We start from the raw sequence: 21,927 nt of genomic DNA on the forward strand, positions 1-21,927 counted from the left end.
TACCATATGCTGGCTCCATGACTATGTGATGTAAATATTGCAAAGTTTGGTAAATTTGGGGGGCAAAATTATTTTGTTGAAAATAAAGAAATCAAAAGGATAGTCATTTCATCTCTTTATGACATTCTGACTTCAAAATGAAAAAGTAACCCCTACTCCAATTGCCATTAGATGTGTAGATATCAATAATTCGGAGCTTCTAGGAGTTGGGCATTCACCTAAGTACAACTTCGTATGATAATGATTTAGCATATAAAAAACTTTTGAATACAACCCAATTCCTTTTCGGAGCCAGGGTTATCGGACACAAAACTTAAATCCGGCATGTGAAATGCAACTTATTCCAAGAGTAACTCCAAGATTTTTTTGTATCTCAAATTATTTTTTATAAGGTGCAATGGACACCATGCCTCGGTAGTATTCTTTGGTGAGATAGAAATGCTGCGTTTCTAGGTAAGCATGTAGAAGGTAGCAAGACTGGAAGACTCCTGTTACTGTTTTAATTGGGCAACGGTAGATGTAAGTTTTGAGGGGCACAACATGATTGCCACATTTTAACACTTTTCTCTCCTTTGCTCCTTCCTTTGTATGGCCAGCTCCTGACATAATGAGAGAAAAGTAGCCTTTTGGGACCAGCTCAATTCCGTGACATATTTTAACAAGGCAAGATCCTCATTAATGCCAGGGACTTTTTGGAGCCCCAGTGGTATCTCCTTATAAATACAGTCTGTTCAGAACCCAGATATGCAATAGTGTAGACTTATCTGCCGGGTTCTTCCTTCTGCAGTTCAGGAGTGGTCCCATCTGGTTAGTTCAGTATTTTAGCCCACATGCATAGACATTGTTAGATTGTGAGTGTTAGCATTCACATATATAGAGATGTTTGAAGATAAAATTTTTCCCCACCCTTCCTGGAAACAACACTGTAGGAGCTGCCCTATTTTCAGGGTGCCTGATTCTTTCCTGCTTCAGGGCATATTGTTAGCACCAGCTGTGGTCAGAGAGAAAAAAATCCCTGTCCCTGTGATGTAATACAGTACAATTAGGCACATAATGTAGATTTTATGCTTTTCTCGGAAACATCTGGTATATACGACATTCTAAGACCAAACCTTGAAGAGCCAGACCTCCTGTAGCATTTTAATATCAATGTGTCTTTTCACATATTAGTTATCTAATGTTTGTGCCAGTTTCTCAAAACACTACATCCTGAATATCACCTCTTGAATGAGTGTAAATTCAAAATGCCTGCCGGGTGTGTGTGTGTGTGTGTGTGTGTGTGTGTGTGTGTGTTTTGTGGGGTTTGGGGGAACTAATATCTGCCCTCATCTAAATACCAAATGAATTTTAGATTGTCATTCTAGCCCTGCATTAGCATTGGCCCTGGGGAAAATCATTGTTTATGCATTCTTTTCAGATACTTGGAATTAAGAATCAATCTATTTAAACCTTGTTGCTAACATTTCATTTGTATCTCTGACATATTAGGAAAACGTGTATAAAGTTACTACTCTTGTCCATTACTTTTGAAGAAGTTAGCAGTGGAAAGTTTTAAACAAATTATGTCCAAATTCTCAAGAAAAAAAGAATCAAGCCACTTGAGGAAAAGATAAAATATGATCCTGAAAGCCTTGTGAACAAAAAAACTCTCTCCCTGAGACCTCTGATCTCCTCAAGGCAGGGCAATCGAGGTGAAAGGGGCCATCTCAGCAGAGTATACTGGTCATACTATTCACGCCATCTTATAGGATCCCAGGTTCCCCCAAACCTCACATTGGAACAAACAGAAGATAAAAACAGAAAAGAGGCACAGATTACGTGAAAGTCAAACTAAGAATGAGAGAAGAAAAATGTGTATGATTCATACGTTTAGAAATTTTAATAATGTAGTAAAATGTTGGCAAAACATTCACAAATGTATGCAGAAAATGGCTCGTATTAATTTATAAAAACAATTGGCATTTGGCAACGATTCCATTAATTATACTGAAATTTCAAAGCATAAATTGTGGAATTGTTTGAACCTACCACAACATGGAGGAACTCTGAAATACTAGAGAGTTAAAACAAAAATGTTATAAATGGCATAGACAATTCTCCACATCCTTAGATAACTGCTTTAAGTTTATTAATAAGTTTAGTGAGGGACTCTCTGGATTCTTGTTCTAACATTAGAATGTTGGGTTGATTCTAAACAGCAGACTCCGCGCTTTAGTGCCATTTTGATGGAGGTATTTCAAAGACCTTGGGAAATTGTTCCTGAACTCTCAGAGTCTTGGTTTTCTCATTTGTAGGTGCTGCTTACAACAAGCATGTTCTGAGGTAGTTTCCAGCTCTAAAACATGGAGTTTATGGATTTTAATGTGATACCCTATAATTGTGTGGTGAATGCCTTGCTTTATAAAAACATTAAATCTGTTATTTTTAACCACATTTACATCACAGTGGTTCTTAATAAATATCAAAAAACAATGGTCCAACACCATAATATGAAACATGCTAGAAACAGATGGCAGTGCTGGGTATGTCTAAGTAGATGGACAGATGGAGCAGGACTTACATTCTTTCCAACCCCGGAAGCTTTGAAGGGGTTGAATGACAAGACTTATTTTTCCTCTAATTTAAGAAGTAATTTGGTGTAAGGACAAAGAGTACCATTTCGAGTATGAGAAACAATAGATAGGGAAAAAAACAAACAAACAAAAAAAACGAGTTCCAGTGATAGAGCAGACTGGCCTAATATGAGCCACTTTCCCTTTACCAAAACTCACGAAACGCTGTATAAAATAGCATAGCAGTGTTTTAGTAAAAATACAAAGATGAGTTGGAAAAAAAGGCCAGAAAATTCCCACTTGCAGAATCAGTAACTACAGGGGGAGTGTGAGCAAATGAACTGGGGCTCTGGTCCTCGTGATATTGACGTTCTGGTATAGGTCCAAGAGGGAATAAGAAAGTGAGCACCAGGCTTACATGAGGGATAGAGGATAAATTCAGAAATCTGGAAGGGCTGACCTTTCTTAAAGAACATCCTGGGAAGAGTCAAGAATGCCTATCTCTGGATGAATAAATAAACCTCCTATAATAAAAACCTCAAGTGTGTGAAGTCCAAATTTATACATCCATGCTGTGTGTGATTCCCAAGTACAGAAATTAATGGGATATCTTGTCCTAGATTAACAAAATCTCTGGGATATTCTATGAAAGCAAATATAGGGACTTTTCTATGATATAGATTGTACAAGACATCCATGAGAAAAAAACAGCAAACTACCAAAAACAATAGCAACAATAATAAAACACCAACTGAAGATGAGCTCACAATAGAAATGATGAGGTAAGTAAGAAAATGATGAACACTATAAGGAAAAGTCAACAGAAACACAAATAAAAACCGCCTCAATAGAACAGTCTAAAGGTTGGCATGAAATCTGTGTATGCCAACAATATTTAAATCAGGCAAGTGGGAATACAAAAGATTATTATTCTCTAATTTGTATTTTTCTTTAGTTTATAAAATGTTCCACCAGTAACTGGTATTTATCTTATAGCAAGAAAAATATTGTGAACGTTTCTGTCTTGTAGCATTCAACATACTAATTCTTGGGGAAATCTTTCAAGCTGCTCTCAGGTCAATGGTAACACAAATGTAAAAATTTCTCGTTGAATTATATTTTTATTTGAAACGCTGCAAACAATCCTAATATTTTAGTTTGTAATACAGTTTTATTTTTATTCTTGGACAAGCCTTCCATTGTTTGTTTTTTAAATCAGTATTCAGGAAATGCTTCAATAGTCATGGAAATAGTTATTTTTTTAACTCAATATTACATACTAAATATCTCCATACTTGTTCTTCAACAGCAATATAAAGCGTATGGCAGTCTCAATTATGACACGTGACATTTTATGAGTACACAGTCTTAATTTGAGGATATAAAATATATGGTAATTCATTAATATCAGAATTTCCAGACATAAGGTGGGTAAATCACATGAGAAGGCAAAGGGTGTTGAGCTAGAGGTAATCATATATTTTCCCTGTATGTCTGTAGAAGTACAAATAACCTTTCTTTTTCTTCAAAAAAATCAGCATGGTGCCCAGATGGGGGCACACTCAGCTCTTAGCAAAAGGAGGGGGTAGGACTAACAGGGGGTTGCCTTCAAAGATGGTCGAAACCCAAGGGGATTTTCATCACAGGTTTTCGGCATTGGAAGGTCTTTGAAGATTTTTGGATTTTTGCTTAACAGGTGGTCTTTGCGCCTGCTGCAGTTTCTGCTGATCTGAAGCCACACGGCTCAGCACGACTCCTACCTGCTTGGTTTTCTGGAGGTAAGGCCCCAGGAGTTTCTCCTTTTTCTCATCCAAAGATTACTTGTCTTTCGAGAGGGTTATGGTTTCCCTCCCCCACTTTCCCACCCACTACCAACTGGTGCCCCATGCTGTGAGCATGAATCCTGCCCCTCAGTGATAGCAGACAGGAAAGCCCAAAATAAAAAGCAGTATGATGGAAGGGGCCCACTAGGTGGCAGAATTGATTAAGCAGATAGTATGTAAAGGCTGAACTCCAGGAACAAAAACAGGATGGGAAGAGCGTGCCCTAAGAGCTGGTGTCCCCACCTTTCCAATACGGCTCACCCACCTACCAGGGCTGAGCTAATCCGGCCCCGCTGTTTTTACCTTCCTCAGGGAAGTGGCACTTTGGAGAGTGACATCATACTGTCTGACAGTGGTGTTAAACACTGGGAGGCTGTCACTGCAGGTAACAGATGCTCCTCAAGGCTCTACCTTGGGAAGGGGTGACCTCTAAGATGGGGTAGTCCACCCACCCAGGGGGCTAAGCATCTATTTTTTTTAAGTTCCTGAGCAGAATACTAGCAATGCCCCTTATTTTGAGAGCGTATATTGTCTACAAACTCTCAATTCTCTGATGCAGCAAGTTGTCCCAGTCTAATCGACAGAACTTGGACGGAATCTTTAGCTATCTTCCCAGGTTTACGCTGGCAAGTTATTTATTGAGTCATCAGCATCGGTCAGCTTTACCAAGTACCTCAAGATTGAAACAAACTTTATGAAAAATATGCAAGAACTCAGCATTCAAGATGTACACTAAATTTTGTTCAGCTCTAATTTCAGCTCATCTCGCACCCACCTACTTACCCTGGCTTGCTACATGCAGCCAGTTCTATTTATCAGCAGTTTCATGCTATTTAGAATGCACACAAGGTCCTTTAGGCCTGAGGTTTAGACTAACTCCTAACTATTACTCGACTTTTACCAATAGTATCGATAGCATGGGGATTCCACGCGTTGTTGAAATACTTAAAGAAAGTTATTGAATGCTTACTACGTCAGCAATGGGTCTGTATTACCTAATTTAATATTTTCATCAAACCTAGGACCCAGATGCTCTTGTCAGCTTTGTTTTTTGATTGAAGGAACTAAAGCATAGAGCACTGAAGAACATTGGAAAGATCTGTAGCTAGTGATGATAAGGCAGAACTGGATGACAGAATAATTTGGGACAACTTCAATCTTCCCCCAGAAATGTCTTTATTGAAAAATAATTTTCCTTCCTTTCTTAGTTGAATTGAGACACAACAAACATTACATTTCTATTTAATGGCTGTGTATGGGGTCAATCTTATATTTGCCCTAAGTTGTAAATAAGGCAAACTTATGCATGTTCTGAATAATGGCTAGTATACACTGTGGGCTCTCAGTTATTTTAATTAATTGTAATCTAAAATACAGAGTTTATATTTTCCGGACAAACGTGGAATGATGGGTTGGACTGTGTATCTTCAAAGCTTAAGGTAGAAAATGAAACTTTGGCACGAGGGGTTATATGAATCCAGCCCAGTAAGACTTAGCCGCCTTTCACTTAGGCAGTAGGGGAAATTGTTGGTATTATGATTTCTGTGTGTGTTGACGGGGCATGTTATTGAATGCTGATGTCATTTTAGATTTTACATTTCTCCTGTAAAAGCAACCCAACAGCTGAAGAGGAATCAAGAACTACCATTTCTGCTCTCTCTCTCTTTGTTACCTTTTTATTTTGGAATAAGTTCAGATTTAGAGAAAAGTTGCAAAGATAGTACAAGAGGTTCCATCAACCCTTCACCAATTTCCACACTTGTTAACATGGTATACTTGTCAAAACTAAGATATTCACTTTGGTAAAATAGTATTTATTAGGCTATAAAACATAGTTGGATTTGACTGTTTTTCTACTAATACCCTTTTCTTTGTTCCAGGATCCAGTCCAGGATACCATGACTCACCTTGTGTCCTTCTCTGTTTGTCTAATTAGTGCTGAAATGTGAGGTAGCATCATCTTCTCTATCTTCTACCCATTTGCTTTGGTGTGAACCACCACATTTTTAGAAAAAAATGTTTACTTTTCAGAGAGCACCAGCAGGATGGGGCCAAGAAAGGCAGACAGAGGATCCAAAGCGGGCTCTATGCTGACAGCAGCGAAGTTGATGTGGGGGGACTCAGACTCACAAACTGTGAGAACATGACCCAAGCAGAAGTCCCGCACTCAACCGACTAAGCCGCCCAGGTGCCCCTAGAACTATTTTTTTTAATGCCGTATTATCTAAACTAACTGACCCATTTTACAGGTGGGAAATCTGAGGCCCAGAGGATGAGGTTAGTAGTGTCCACCTGGGTTTTTATGTAGTGTATCATGATTACAGTGTCTACTTTGGTTTCCTTCATACTTTCCATATCCTCATCAGCCACTCCCTTTAGTAGCTCCTAGTTTGCAGATGATTTATTTCATAATTTAATGTGGTTAACCAAATTAATAGTAAAACAGAATTTTTAATGTTTATTTATTTTTGACAGAGAGAGACAGAGTGTGAATGGGGAAAGGGCAGAGAGAGAGGGAGACACAGAATCCAAAGCAGGCTCCAGGCTCTGAGCCGTCAGCACAGAGCCCATACAGGGCTCGAACCCACGAACGGTGAGATCATGACCTGAGCTAAAGTTGGCCGCTTAAATGACTGAGACACCCAGGCACCCCTAACGAAATTAACATTTTCACCTAGACCAGAAAATCCTCTACAAGGAAGTTGTCTATGCAACCAGTGAAAGTATGAAAGAAACAGACACAGTGAACATTAGCATAAGGACCATCCATCTGGAGAAATGGTGAAAGCAATTGAAGTTACCCTTTTGTACCTTCCTAGACATGTGGTTCAGTTTCCTTCTGAGCCTACTCACCCTCTGACAGCCGTCATCTTTTTTTTTTTTTTTTTTTTTTTGGTAAAATTTCTATCCAGATTGTTATAAACTGAGACTAATAGGCAATGAAGCCATGGCAGATCTGAGTGTATATCTCCCTGTACATATATCTTTATTCTAATCATTGATTCTTAAAGACAGCAAACTCCTTGCCATCTAAAGGAATGCATCTGAAATAAGTGTCAAACGATATGATTTGGTTCAGATCTACAAATGTTTATTGGAGACCTGCTGTGTTTCAAGTTAGACACACAAAAAATAAACAAGACATGGCATTTACATTAGCACTGATATTTTCCGGGCTGGGATCCCTGACTCCTTCCATACAATCGTGTCATAATTAGTAGACAAGAAAATCACCAGTTCTGCTGGGAAATAGTAGTAGGAAAGATTAAATCCTGAAGGTGTGGAATCAAATCCTGTCTCTGCCGTTCTCCAGCTGTGTTACCTTGTGTTAAGGAATTAACATGTCTTAATTTTGATGAGCCTCTTACCAGGGATAACTGCATTTTCTGGTCCCAGAGCAGATTCATTAAGAAGAGCTCCCCTCTCCCTCCACAAAAGTTCCTTGTTCTGTACAATCAATAATAGGGTCACCCATATTTTACTTCATCTTTTAAAATTGGATTGATCATGCCAACATCAGAAGTGGTGGGAGAATTAAATGACCATATGTGTGTGTCCATACAAAAATTTGTCAAAATGTATATAAATGGAGTTGAATAGGCAAAAAACCCAACAAATAAATATAAGATTACTGAAAAATGGAGAGTTATTGGTATTTTAAGGTATCGCTTCCTCAGTATAAACACAAGCTTATTCCCTGATCTTGTATTGATTTTTCATTGTGTAAACATGTGTTAAGTGTTTTTACCAGTATTTCTATGCATCAGAAATCAATCCCATATCCAAATAAATATACCTCAGCTATCCAATGACACTGATTTATTTGAAGTCATTTAAGGCATAGTTATTTTGAAGCTATTTAAGATATAAAGAAATATAAAAATGTAAATGTCATTTTTAATTCTTTCTTTCTTTCTTTCTTTCTTTCTTTCTTTCTTTCTTTCTTTCTTTCTTTCTTTTATTTTTCTTTGCTTTTTTGCAATCTGATGAGATTTGTGATCATTTCTTTCTTTCCCCCCTACTGGAAGGTGGGTAGCATGTAATATTTTCTCTGAATCGTGTATGAAAGCATGAGCCTTGCTTCTCAAGCTGCTGAAGAACCCTAGAGGATTATTCTACTAGAATAACAACAGCTTGTGAAATATCTCCACGAGATAACATGTTTTAAAATGGAAGACCCGAGATGACCCTTTAATGGCCAACATTAGAACTCAAAGCTCTTGAAGACTTAGGAGTTTTTCACTTCAATACTTGGCTAAATAGGTTAAGATTATGAAATAGCCTAACCCAACTCTGTATTGATAATGTTTATGAAAAATGGGAAGCTAAGTACAGAATTAGTAAATATGCCTTTCCAGAGACAGCCTTAAAATAGCCTCTTAGGTGAAAGGTAAAATGGAGCCCTCATCCTTCTGACCTGTGTAACAATAACCTAGGTTTATGGCTTACCTGCTCACCTCAGGAAGTGGTAATAACAGCCATTATTTTCTGTGGAAGCAATGCCTGTAACCGTGTCATCCTCTGATAAATCATACGAATTGCATCTTATGATCTCACCAATGGTTCAATTAACTCACATCACCACTCAATTTATCAAATTAAAAAGGAAGGGTTTTGTGTGTTCTAATAATTGTTTCATTAACATAAAACTAGCTAAGAACGTGTAGCTTCAGATCTGGATTCATATTATCTCTATGCAGTTTTATTTTGATTTGCTCTGATGGCCATACACGGACATGGCTCTTGTATTCTATTAGTTGTCATGATTCTTCTTTCATTAATATACATATGGCTATTGAATGTGGCAGGTTTTCACTGAAGACAAATACAGTGTTATGGAATAAAATGGGAACCATAATTCTGAAAGTCCAAGCATGTTCTTAAGCATTCTAAAGGCTTTAAAATGAGTATTGCTATCAGTTCAGTGTGGGATTGGGGTCTTTATGAAAGACCTATATTAGTATAGTATATTCAAGGAGTCTTAAGATTGGAGATCAAAAGAATTTCATAGCAAATTTTAAGTGATTCTTAAAACTTTTGTCTCACCAGGATAGACAATAATTCTGCTGTTCCCCTTCACATGAATAAATCAAGTGGAAGAAATATTTGAGAGGTATTTGCCCAATAAAAGTTAATCTTGGAAACTTTAAGTCAGATGATTACAGAATGTCAGCCACACTTCCGTCGTTTCTACCTCTCCAAGTACAGTTGTACAAGTGCATGCTTAGAGCAGTGTGCCGATCATCACATCTAATCATAACTCGTATGTCCCAGTATGCCATTTACACAACTTTCCCCATTATTTTAATCTTACAACAATCATGTAAGTTAAACGTTATCGTTTCTACCTCGTAGATGTAGGGACCAAGGTTCAGAGGGTTACATCGCCCAAGTTGAGTTGCCCAACTATGTTAAGAGGAAGCTACAGATGTTCTGGTTGAAAGACACCAGCCTTGGAATCTTAAAAAACAGTTTCACTGCTTGTTAATTGAGAAGTCTTGTGAATTCACTGAAAGTCTCTGAATGCCATATTTCTTATCTCTAAAGGGAGGATCCTACCGCCTCGCATGATGATTGTGTTAAATGAAACGTGTGAGTGAAAGCACTGGGCACGTCGCATTCACATTCAATAAATACCCTTTATTACTCCTTGTGTGAAGCCTTGACGCCTTCCTTATTTAACGAACTCACTACCAAATGGACTTGGGCGTTTGGACCATGTCTCCGGTATGTTCACAACTGACTCTATGTTGGCCTCTGTCTCTTTTATTCTTAAAAGTGGATTTTCCTGTTTATACCCATGGAGGTCATTGAAAATGATGCTTTTGGCCGTCTTTATTTGGGTAACCACATACTCAAATTTCCTCATACTGAATTCATCACCTCCTTACCCTTTGGTTGTTTTCTAGGATTCTTCTCATGACAGCCTGTAATACAGGTACTCATTCTCAGTTTGAGTTCATTTTAGCACTATTGTCTCTACCTCGGATAGACTCAGAACTTTCATGCTACTTTTAACTCTTTACCCTACCTCATTCCCCAAATAGTTAGGTGCAAAATCTGATCCTACTAATTTTAACTTTGCCTCTCACATCCTTCTCTTCCCTTATTTTGTCAATTCTCCCGCTTCAGTTCAGGCCCTTTGGCTACACAACTGGACTATTGCAGAAATCTCCCAATTTGTTATCCTGCCTCTAATTAATCTTCATATCAATCTTATCACATTTGTCTCTAAATTAACCTTCTAAAATAGTAGTTTAATCATGAAATCAAAACCTGTATCTTCTCACCAGTTTCAATACCAAGTCTAAACTCTTCAGCATGGCACTAAAGGTCTGCTCTCACTTTTGTAATTTTATTTCTCCACATAAAGTTGGTCTACTATTATTTCCAAGGCGCACCTGGCAGTCGTGTAGCTCTGGAATTGAATTCTTACCACATTATCCTCTGGAATTACTTTGATTCTTCTCCCACAGTAGAAGACTTTGTTCTTCAAAGACCTGCAAAAATTTCATGTCTTTAATGAAATCTTATAACTAGTCCTAAGTGCTTCTCTCCTCACCAGTTAAATTGAGCCACATAATTTTTTTCTGTTGACTATTCATACTTCTGGAGGTGTTTTTTCATTCTCTATCTAGAGGCTTAAAGTGGACTTTCTGGAATCACCCCTTTATCTCCTTATATAACTGGCTATTGCATATTCTTACTGAGCTGTTCTCACCCAGTAGGCCTTGTGCTGAACAACAACAACAAGACAACAAGAACAACACACACACACATATATAAAACAACAAGAACACACACACACACATATATATATGTGTGTTGTTTTTAATATATATATTATATATGATTTTAATATATATATAATTAATATATTTGTGTATAGATATGTATACATATACAGCAAAGCCTTAGCAACTTGTCAAAATACTTTCTAAAGTATTACAAAATACAAATACAAATAATAAGTATTACAAAATACAAATACAAAATAATGCAAAGCCTGTTGCTAAGACTGTGTGTGTGTGTGTGTGTGTGTATATGTATATATATATGTGTATATATATACACATTATATATGTATATATGTATATATATGTATATATATATGTATTATATATATGTAATATATATATATATATATATATATATATATATATATATAATCCCATCCAGATTCTAAACTGAAATTAACTAGAACAGAACCTAAACTAGCATCCTGGACCCATTGATTATATTACGTCTCACTAAAATGTTTTCTTTGCTGAGTACAGAAACCACTTAGTTGCATAAAAAACTTTCTGCTTTTGGATATATTTGGAAATATTTATGCTTAATTTATTGTGTAATTGTCAGATACAAAAGAAGAAAAATACTGAAACTGTATTATGACCCCCACGTTGGAATTATACAGCTGGTAGGGAAGTTATCATCTAATACAAGTGTTAATGAAATGTTAATCTTCTAAACATGAGCCTTCTGTGATCCAGAAACAGCAACTGAAGAGGCAAACACAAAGTACATACATAAACCAGATCACATGTTAGCAAAATAATAATGGATATGATATTTTTCATCTTGCCCTATTTTATTGTTCTTTCCTTTCTTTTCTCTCTGTCTCTCCACAACTATATACTTAAAAATTTAAGGACTGTGAGAGTTTCACTACTCTCAAACACCCATACTGCAGAGCACATAGAATGCATGCTAATTAAATTTCAAACAGCAATGCAGGTAGTCAAACAAATACACAACAGATTCTCAATCTATATTTTCAACTTAAATTAAAATAAGGTACAACTCCTTTATAAAAGACAAAAATTCAAATTGTATTTCTATAACGCAAATCCCAGTTATAAGACGGAGTAGTCAGCATGAAGATTTGCCACCAGCCTCTTAAGTGCATTAGAAATTAGCCCAACGCTGAGCATTCTCTATTTTAAAATGCTGTAATAGCTGGCTTGACTGCGCACAGGTATTCACAAGCAGAGAATAGTCAATGTAATCATCTAGTCAATTTGAAAAAAGCCCTATGATCTTATGTCACCTACTTCTCATCTCTATGTTGAGCCATAAAAGAACCCTGCTTAATTGTGACCAAAGTGGTTGATAATGCCAGAGAAGACCTATCAGATAGATCTGGATGCTTCCATATGCAGTGACTTGCTCATTCAGGGGTCACTGACAGATCAAATACTTGGTGGGAAAATTTCCAACAGCTCTATCAAGATAATTTTTAGAATAATTTTTAAGGCTGTATGTTAGAAAGTATTTTGACAAGTTGCTAAGGCTTTGCTGTTCATCTGAATGTGCCATTTTCTTCACATCTCTCAAGTGGGAAATCACCAGAGATCTAACCAGTGATTTAGTGTTCATCCGTGCCGGAGAGAAACTTCAATGGTTCATTAATGTAGGCTGATTCCCACTCCTGCTGCCTTTGATTCTGGTTTTAATATAAGCTTCCTATCTGTGTGACTGTCACGGGCACAGTCCAAGCAAGCACAGAGATGGCAGCTGAGAAACCAGAAAGTTATTTTTCAATCATATATAGGTAGCCTCATTAGTTGTACTAAAGATAATAATAATTATAAATGTAGCCTTTTCACATCACCCAGGTGACCATGTTGAGTGTATTGTCTCTAAGCGTTTGTCAGCATGTAAAGATCTCTCTTGTTGCACATGGAATTAAAAGGGATTTTGTCCTGAGACTCCCTTTAGAAATTTCCATTAATTCCGGCTTTCTTTCCAGCTAACAATTATTTTGTATGACCAATAGAGAATTGCAGCATCATTTGGTGTGTTGATATTGAATGACTCATGATAGCAGAAAGCTAGAGAGGAAACAAAATAAGATGGCCAGAGCAGGGATACCTGGATTTTAGAACTTCTTTAGGATTCTTCCCAAAGAAGCAGTGACTTACTCATTGGATAAACCAAGCAATGATGAAAAGGGACAATGTCAAAGGATGCTTTAAAATTCATTTGTATCCCTTCTATGGCAAAGTACCATTTGGGGATTTTTTTTTTAACAAAAGGGGTGGAAAGGTCTCTTTTCAAGTAGCTTGGTGAGGTAGGGGAGCAGAGAAGTTGAGAATGAGCTTAAGGCACTAATACAATCCAAAGTATCCTTGGTCTGCTCAAGTAGAGTTCTCATTTGACCTAAACCCATGAGATGTGCATTAAATATCTGGACTTAAAATATGGTGGTTCACAGGGCACCTGGGTGACCCAGTCGGTTGAGCATGGGACTTTGGGTCAGGTCATGATCTCACGGTTCCTGAGTTGAAGCCCCACATCTGGCTGCTGCTGTCAATATAGAGCCCACTTTGGATCTTCTGTCTCCCTCTCTCATACTCTCTCTCTCAAAACTAAATAAACATTTAAAAAATAATTCTAATATTCTACTGTTTTATAAATCATATGTGCCCACTGAGGCAATATAATTCTTAATAGTAAGACTTGAGGAAATTTCTATTGTCTCTATTCTTTAGCAGAATCACCTGGACACTGAATGCTGTCCCCTCCCAAAAAGAAATAAAAGTTTCAAATATAAATTTTCATTTCTATCATATTAGTAAGAGCTATAAGGAAAGATTACATTTAAGAAGAATCACAGCGTGGAGAAATCTTTACTTCCCTCCATGTTTAAATATTAGGAAATACTTCTGGAAGTATTTTCCTACATTATTGGCTTGTCGAGATGACAAATTTCCATTTAATATTTAATTCTATTATTTCTCAATTGTTCCTTCACCCCTTTTCTCATTCCTCAATGATTTACTTTAAATTCTAACTTGTCACACTACCTCGCCATGAGATGCCAGGTATATATTTCCTATACTTTCTGAGCTTGTTTATCTACAAAATGGGGACTGTGGCATTTTCACCTGATGTCAGAGGAAAGAGGTAAGCTTTCATTTTGATGTTGGCTGTAAATAAAGCTTTTTGACCATTTTTAAAAATTAGGTAGCGACTACTCTATAGCCTATGATTTATGAATCAGATTCTAGTTACTTATTTTCAAGTTAGTCCTTCCTAAGAGAGTTGCTCCTGGACACTTCCAGGCATCATAAAGAACTTGAGATGTACAGTTCTGAAATGTTGAAGGCTATTCTACCCATGTTTTACAGAAGGTGTATTTGTAGATTACGATAATTATGTTGGTAATCATGTGACCTTTTGTTCATGATAGGACCGGGGCTGCAGGGGTTAAGATTCTAATTTCCTTGTACTTAACTTGGGCCATATTTGTTGTCCTAAAGAAAGCGATTTATAAATAAATCGTTCCTTAGATTTGGACTAAACCAAGATCAATGTCATTTCTGAGAACCAATCTAACTTTGTGTCTGACACTATTAGCAGTCAACACTTAAGAGAAGCACGGCTTTTTGGGTTTTGACCATACACAGTTAACTATGTTGTTGTGGTAGAGCCATAGCCTCATCACGCCGCAGGAGAGGTAAGAAGCAAGAAACATACTATAAAGAAGATACCGGTTTGTAAACTTCCAACGGAGAAAGGAGATGATCTCTTACTCTTTTTCTGCCACCTGCAAATACATGAGTCACTGTCTTACAGATCTTCAGGGCTCAGATAGTTATAGAACTTGATCTTTCAAATAAGAGAGTTCGAAAGTCATAAAACTGATCTTGTTTAATTGAACCAAATTACAATACTTGGACGTTAGAGTTTGGATTTAACATAGACAAGCTCTTCCAAAATCTTAATTGTTTTGAAGTCAGAAAACTCCTTAAGATACCAAATATTTAGAGACCAAAGATCGTTAGAGCAACACGCTTAACGCAAATTGGATGATCTGTAATTCTCACTGATGAGTCCAGGAAGTTTAAACCGACATGAAGAAATACCGATACTCCTTTTTGAAAGCTTCTACACAATGCGCAACCATTTTGTCTGTATTCAGTCAGTCTTTGTGAATTAAGCTGGGCCTGACATGTGACAGGAAGTACACAAATGGTGATTCGCATTATTATTATTAGGCAGCTTCCCAAAGGCCTATTTTAAGAAAACAAACATGATTGCCATGAATAGAAAAAAAATAAAATTTCCTCTATCCAAGCACCTCAATACTTCTCTACTCGCTACAAATACTATTTACAAGTCTTTTGTATTAAATACTTTCTATTGAAATCACACTGACAATGAGACGCTAGGCACCAGTGTGGTAAAACTGGTGTGATCTGAACGGTGTATCAGTCAAAGGAACAATGCTAGGAACCTCCTCCAAGCAGCCACATTAGTCATTAAACCGGCTAAAGCATTTTTCAGTCATCCTGAGCCCACATTCAGGCCGTTGGTAGACTTGCTTCTACCTAGAGGTTTCTATTCATCGACCAGGCTGCGCTTGCTGGGAATGTGAGAGGTACGGCTAGTTGTGTTATATTGTGTTGATAGTATTTTGTGTGATTTGTTCCATATCTCCAGTGGTCTGAGGAGAGATTATGTTTCCAGCCTTCTAGTACACATAAGATGACATGAAATAAATTGTTGATTCTATTGCACTGTCAGCATGGGGCTACAGATCCACAATCTGACTTCTGAAGGTTGAGGTTATGCACTAGCTTGCTCTAGAGAAACCCTATACGGGCCCAAAGATCTCTAAAGGTGATATAAAGCTTACAGCTCCAAAAGAATGTTTCTATGCTGCAATGTGATCTATAATGATGTATGCAGCAGACCAAGAACCAGAAAATGAGATCCAGGTGGTAATTTAAATTTTAGGAAGAGCTGGAGACAGAGTGACAAATAATTGTCAAACTTGTGCATTTGAAATGCAAGCCATCTTCCCCCATTGGTTGATATTTCTGCTTTTAATTAAAAGAGGCATGAGATGAAAATGCAATTAGGACGTATAATAGACAGACGAATGAAATAGACTAGAAAACATAGAAATAGAAACACTCATGGGATTTTAGGTTGTAATAAAGGTGCCCACTCAGATCAGTGGAGCAAAGTTGGATCATTTTATTTATTTATTTATTTTAATTTTTTTTTCAACGTTTATTTATTTTTGAGACAGAGAGAGACAGAGCATGAACGGGGGAGGGGCAGAGAGAGAGGGAGACACAGAATCGGAAACAGGCTCCAGGCTCTGAGCCATCAGCCCAGAGCCTGACGCAGGGCTCGAACGCATGGACCGCGAGATCGTGACCTGGCTGAAGTCGGACGCTTAACCGACTGCGCCACCCAGGCGCCCCAAAGTTGGATCATTTTAATAAATGCCATTGGAGCAGATAGATAACTATTTGGGAAAAAGACGAAGTTGAGTCTTTTGTACTATATACATCCAGAAAATCAATACAAAATTGTATCAATAACAATTTTAATTTAAAAAGGGAAAACACTGAAGTACTAGAAAAAAGCATGGCTTCATTTTTTATAAACCTGGATTGGAAAAAAGCTTTCTATGATCCAAACTCCAGATGCCATAAAGGAAGACTGGGAACTTTTGTTATGTAAAAATAAGAACTATATCACTATGACAAAAATAAAACAGTATGGTGATTCGACAATTGCATACGTGACACAATAAACATAGTTACCATATGAAATTATTACGATATTATTGACTCTAGTCCCTATGCTATACTTTTTATCCCTTGACTTATTTATTTTATAAGTAAAGAAAAATTCTATTTTTTAAGTTTGTATCTCTTAATCCCTTTTACCTGTTTTGTACAGCTTCTCACTTTCCTTCCCTCTGGCAACTACCACTTTGTTCTCTGAATTTAGGAATTGGTTTCTGTCTGTTTATTTGTTTCGTTTTTTAGATTCCACGTATAAATGAAATCATAGTATTTTTCTTTCAATGTATGGTTTATATCATTTAGCCTAAGACCCTCTAGGTCCATCCATGTTATCACAAATGGCAAGATTTCATTCTTTTTGTAATTTTTTTTAATGTTTATTTATTTTTGAGAGACAGAGACAGACTGTGAACGGGGAAGGGGAAGAGAGAGAGGGAGATGCAGAATCTGAAGCAGGCTCCAGGCTGTCAGCACAGAGCCCAGCGTGGGGCTGGAATTCACAAACTGTGAGATCATAACCTGTGCCGAAGTCAGACACTTAACCAACTGAGCCACCCAGGTGCACCAAGATTTCATTTTTTTTTTTTATGGCTGAGTAATATCCTGTTGTGTGTGTGTGTGTGTGTGTGTGTGCATGTATCACATTTTTTTATCCATTCATCTATTAATGGACACTTAGGTGGCTTCCATAGCTTGGCCACTGTAAATAATTTGGTAATAAACATTAGCTTGCATATATCCTTCTGAGTTTGTATTTTTATTTTCTTTGGATAAGTACCCAGAAGTGTTGGACACCTGAAACTAATATAATATTGTATGTCAACCATAACTTCAATTAAAATAAAATAAAACAAAATAAAACAAAACAAAATATCTTTATAAGCCAAGTCAAATGCCAAATACCAAATTAGGGAAAATTATCTATGGCTCATATTAAATAAAATGGTTAATCTTCATGGTATGTAAAAAGCTACTAGAAATTGAGATGAAATAGACCAATACCCTACAGAAAAAAAATGAGCAAGCGATACAAACACAGTTCATAGATAAAGAAATATGACAGGCATTAAAATATAAGCAGAAGGCAAACTCCACTCATAATAAAAGATACGTGAACTGAAACCAGCTGTATTTTCTCACCTCTCAGATTGGAAGAAAATAAAAAAAGTTGTTAACATGGTCTGTTGATGAGGCCGTGGGGGAGGGAGACACTGTTACACATGTTTGGGAAGGGCAGACCAGTACAACCTTTAGGAGGTAAACCTGACAATAGTTTCAAACTTACAGATGCGTTTACTCTTGAACCCAGAAATGCTGCTTCTGGGAATCTAGCCTGCAGATATATTGCGCAACTCAAATGACTCAATAATAATATTACACTGCGATATTGCTTATAATAACAAAATACTGGAAACAAGCCAATATAGACCATGATGCATCTCAAAATTGGAATGTTATGCAGTTGTAAAAGAAGAGCTGGGTATCTTTGTACATAGAGTGGCAGAGATTCGGAATACATTGTTAGGTGAAAAAGCAAGGTCCAGATCAGGTAGCATGCTACCTTTGGTATACGAAAACGAGAAGAATATCACATTAACAGATGCATAAGAATATTCTAGAACTAATAAAAATCCTGGGGAAAGGAGAGACATTAGGAAGACTAATGGTGGGAACAGGAGATATAGTACTGGTTAAAAAATAAAGAGAAAAACCATAAGGTGTAGGAATTTTGGAGAGCGTACACAAGAAACAACAAATGTTGGTGATGATGCAAAGAAAGGCAAACCCTCTTACACTCTTGGTGAGAAGGCAAACTGGTGCCGTCACTCTGGAAAATAGTATGGAGGTTCCACAAAAAGTTAAAAATAGAACTACCTTATGATCCAGCAATTGCACTACTAGGTATTTACTCAAAGGACACAAAAATATTGGTTTGAAGGGGCACATGAACCCTGATATTTATGGCAACACTATCAACAATAGCCAGATTATAGGAAGAGCCCAAATGTCCATAGACTGATGAATGGATAAAGAATATATGGTATAAGGGCGCCTGGGTGGCTCAGTTGGTTAAGCGTCCAACTTCAGTTCATGTCACGATCTCCTAGTTCATGGGTTCTGGGCCTCATCAAGTTCTGTGCTAACAGCTCAGGGCCTGGAGCCTGCTTTGGATTCTGTGTCTTCCTCTCTCTCTGCCCCTCCCCCTGCTCATGCTATGTCTCTCTTTGTCTCAAAAATGAAACAACGTTAAAAAAATTTTTTAAATGTGATATATATATTTTTTAAATATATATTGAAATATATATAATAATATATACTTAATATTAAATTACATATAATTATATATATGTGGCATATACATATATATATTATTTTTTAATCAGCATAATGAACAAGACTCATGTCTAGTGTTGTCCACTCTGGGACCAGAAGTCTTGATGCTAAGAGAGAAGTAGGGAACGTCCCATGTAGATACCAATGTCTGGAAGCCACATGCATGGTGAGTACTGGTGGATGGTGGCTGCATGGGTTCAAATCTAGACTTCACCACTTAATCGCTGGGTGAGGCTGAGCATTGCATTTCAGAGAATAGAATGATCAAGAACAGTACAATGTATCAATTAGTGAAAGGATGTTTTACTTTAATGAAAAAGAAAATGTACTGCATTTTAATAGCAAAAGAGAAACAATGACACTTTTCACATGGGGGTGGAGACTAAAGGTAGACAATAAAAAATAGTGGCTCTAGACATAATCCACAGATTTGTACACGTGGAAACAGTCTTGTTGGTCAAGGCATATTTGACTGAAAAAACAAACCACTAGAAAAATAGGAAGGCTGATGTGCCTGGATTCTAAAAGGTTTTTGTTTGTTTTGTTTTGTTTTGCTTTTTGCCGCTAGTGAAACCATACATAATGTCTGCCCCGTAAATCCATGTGAACTTAAAAACAACGGAGAGATTTAAAGAAAGTAGAATGAACATAAAATTGGGACGGAAGGTTATATTAAGAGGATTGAAGGGAGTAAAGAGTTTTGACTAAGAATTTTAAAAACAAGCACTATGGGGCGCCTGGGTGGCGCAGTCGGTTAAGCGTCCGACTTCAGCCAGGTCACGATCTCGCGGTCCGTGAGTTCGAGCCCCGCGTCAGGCTCTGGGCTGATGGCTTGGAGCCTGTTTCCAATTCTGTGTCTCCCTCTCTGCCCCTCGCCCGTTCATGCTCTGTCTCTCTCTGTCCCCAAAATAAATAAACGTTGAAAAAAAAAATTTAAAAACAAGCACTAAATTCCATGCATCTGGCTGCTATGGATATTGAGGATGTAAAATTAGGTATATTGTATAGCTGGAGGTGCAGGTAATATGAGATAAAATGGTTAATACATTTTGAATTTTTCATCATTATTAATAATAATTGATGGAAATAGCTTATCCAAATTTTGAATTAAACCAAATTCAAATCAAAAAGTACTTATTAAATACCTATTTCATGAAATATATAAGCTTAAGGGTTGTGGAGGAAGGTCACCAAATGACAAAATGTGGTCCCTCCTATCAGTGCACATGTAATCAAGACAGAGAGACAAACATTGGACAATTAGTAAGACAGCATGATGTGAAGGCTAGAGTTACAAGTATAAACAAAGCACTTAGAAACACTTAAGAAGCAATTATATCATATATGGAATCAGACAAGACTTTACAGAGGATTTGGCAAATGAACTTGGCTTTGAGGAGTAATTGGAATCCCATTTAGCAGAAAAGCTAAAAAAGGAACTAACTACAAGGGTAAATAGAGTAGCAGAAACATGACATGTAAGAAATAAGGACAGGAAATCAGGGAACAAGTTGAGACTAGGTCACTAAGGGTCATACATGGATTCTAAGGAGTTTAGACATAATTCCAGGATAAATACAGAGATGTTGAACTTTATTGAGAAGAGGCATGAAAAGCTTTAAATTTCTGTCATTAGTGTAAAGATGAACTTGTTGATCAGCATGGAATCCATTAATGACCCAGGCTAGGCTAGGAATCCATTAATGACCCAAAGTCTAAAGATCAGTGGAAATGAAAATGGAAAAGAGTAAAATATTCAATGAAATAACAACTCTTCAAATTTAATCTTTAAGTAGAATTTCTACGTTTTAAGAAATATTCAAATTTTATCAACTAAATTTTAAGTTACATGGTGGCAAAAATGGTTATTTCCCATTTATTTACTTAATGGATAGTTGATGCTTAATAAATATTTATTATAAAGTTTGATTGATTTTATTAATCATGGTATTTCCTTTCTAAGCATTGACTTAAACTGTGGGTATCTTTCAGGAGTGCTGATGCGTAGGGGCATTTGTACCCCAATGTTTACAGCAGCACTCTCAACAATAGCCAATTATGGAAAGAGCCTAAATGTCCATCAACTGATGAATGGATAAAGAAATTGTGGTTTATATACACAATGGAATACTACTTGGCAATGAGAAAGAATGAAATATGGCCTTTTGTAGCAACATGGATGGAACTGGAGAGTGTGATGCTAAGTGAAATAAGTCACACAGAGAAAGACACATACCATATGTTTTCACTGTTATGTGGATCCTGAGAAACTTAACATGGGGGAAGGAAGGAAAAAAAAGTTAGAGAGGGAGGGAGCCAAACCATTAGAGACTCTTAAAAACTGAGAATAAACTGAGGGTTGATGCGGGGTGGGAGGGCGGGGAAAGTGGGTGATGGGCATTGAGGAGGGCACCTGTTGGGATGAGCACTGGGTGTTGTATGGAAACCAATTTGACAATAAATTTCATATTAAAAAAAATAATACATTGTGGGTATCTTTAAGAAAATACTAAATTTTATTAGAGGATCGAGGGTTTTAATAAGTACTGTTTAGCCCTAGACAAGAGTGCAACAACTTTCTTCTGCTAAGGGCTAGAAAATAAATATCTAAGGTTTAGTGGATCATGCGATCTCTAGCACAACAACTCTGCCATGGTAGTATGAAAG

The sequence above is a fragment of the Felis catus genome, chromosome A1 (assembly GCF_018350175.1).
Source record: "Felis catus isolate Fca126 chromosome A1, F.catus_Fca126_mat1.0, whole genome shotgun sequence".
In the NCBI taxonomy this organism is placed as follows: domain Eukaryota; kingdom Metazoa; phylum Chordata; class Mammalia; order Carnivora; family Felidae; genus Felis; species Felis catus.